Raw genomic sequence first — 1,986 nt, 5'->3', positions numbered from 1 at the left:
GGAAGAAGGGGAATGAACAGCTGTTTTGAACCTCTGGAGGGAAGGAGGGGAATGAACAGCTGTTTTGAACTTCTGGAGGGAAGAAGGGGAATGAACAGCTGTTTTGAACTTCTGGAGGGAAGAAGGGGAATGAACAGCTGTCTTGAACCTCTGGAGGGAAGAAGGGGAATGAACAGCTGTTTTAAACTTCTGGAGGGAAGAAGGGGAATGAACAGCTGTTTTGAACTTCTGGAGGGAAGAAGGGGAATGAACAGCTGTTTTGAACCTCTGGAGGGAAGAAGGGGAATGAACAGCTGTTTTGAACTTCTGGAGGGAAGAAGGGGAATGAACAGCTGTTTTGAACTTCTGGAGGGAAGAAGGGGAATGAACAGCTGTTTTGAACTTCTGGAGGGAAGAAGGGGAATGAACAGCTGTTTTGAACTTCTGGAGGTAAGAAGGGGAATAAACAGCTGTTTTGAACTTCTGGAGGGAAGAAGGGGAATGAACAGCTGTTTTAGACCTCTGGAGGGAAGAAGGGGAATAAACAGCTGTTTTGAACTTCTGGAGGGAAGAAGGGGAATGAGCAGCTGTCTTGAACTTCTGGAGGGAAGAAGGGGAATGAACAGCTGTTTTGAACTTCTGGAGGGAAGAAGGGGAATGAACAGCTGTTTTGAACTTCTGGAGGGAAGAAGGGGAATGAACAGCTGTTTTGAACTTCTGGAGGGAAGAAGGGGAATAAACAGCTGTTTTGAACTTCTGGAGGGAAGAAGGGGAATGAACAGCTGTTTTGAACTTCTGGAGGGAAGAAGGGGAATGAACAGCTGTTTTGAACTTCTGGAGGGAAGAAGGGGAATGAACAGCTGTTTTGAACTTCTGGAGGGAAGAAGGGGAATGAACAGCTGTTTTGAACTTCTGGAGGGAAGAAGGGGAATGAACAGCTGTTTTGAACTTCTGGAGGGAAGAAGGGGAATGAACAGCTGTTTTGAACTTCTGGAGGGAAGAAGGGGAATGAACAGCTGTTTTGAACTTCTGGAGGGAAGAAGGGGAATGAACAGCTGTTTTGAACATCTGGAGGGAAGAAGGGGAATGAACAGCTGTTTTGAACTTCTGGAGGGAAGAAGGGGAATGAACAGCTGTTTTGAACTTCTGGAGGGAAGAAGGGGAATGAACAGCTGTTTTGAACTTCTGGAGGGAAGAAGGGGAATAAACAGCTGTTTTGAACTTCTGGAGGGAAGAAGGGGAATGAACAGCTGTTTTAAACTTCTGGAGGGAAGAAGGGGAATGAGCAGCTGTCTTGAACCTCTGGAGGGAAGAAGGGGAATGAACAGCTGTCTTGAACCTCTGGATGGAAGAAGGGGAATGAACAGCTGTTTTGAACTTCTGGAGGGAAGAAGGGGAATAAACAGCTGTTTTGAACTTCTGGAGGGAAGAAGGGGAATGAGCAGCTGTCTTGAACCTCTGGAGGGAAGAAGGGGAATGAACAGCTGTCTTGAACTTCTGGAGGGAAGAAGGGCAATGAGCAGCTGTCTTGAACTTCTGGAGGGAAGAAGGGGAATGAACAGCTGTCTTGAACCTCTGGAGGGAAGAAGGGGAATGAACAGCTGTCTTGAACTTCTGGAGGGAAGAAGGGGAATAAACAGCTGTCTTGAACCTCTGGAGGGAAGAAGGGGAATGAACAGCTGTCTTGAACTTCTGGAGGGAAGAAGGGGAATGAAGAGCTGTTTTGAACTTCTGGAGGGAAGAAGGGGAATGAACAGCTGTTTTGAACCTCTGGAGGGAAGAAGGGGAATGAACAGCTGTCTTGAACCTCTGGAGGGAAGAAGGGGAATGAACAGCTGTCTTGAACTTCTGGAGGGAAGAAGGGGAATGAAGAGCTGTTTTGAACCTCTGGAGGGAAGAAGGGGAATGAACAGCTGTCTTGAACTTCTGGAGGGAAGAAGGGGAATAAACAGCTGTCTTGAACCTCTGGAGGGAAGAAGGGGAATGAACAGCTGTCTTGAACTTCTG

Source organism: Myxine glutinosa, unplaced genomic scaffold (genome assembly GCF_964187855.1).
Source record: "Myxine glutinosa unplaced genomic scaffold, kmMyxGlut1.1 SCAFFOLD_252, whole genome shotgun sequence".
In the NCBI taxonomy this organism is placed as follows: Eukaryota; Metazoa; Chordata; class Myxini; order Myxiniformes; family Myxinidae; genus Myxine; species Myxine glutinosa.
This window is presented reverse-complemented; position numbering follows the sequence as displayed.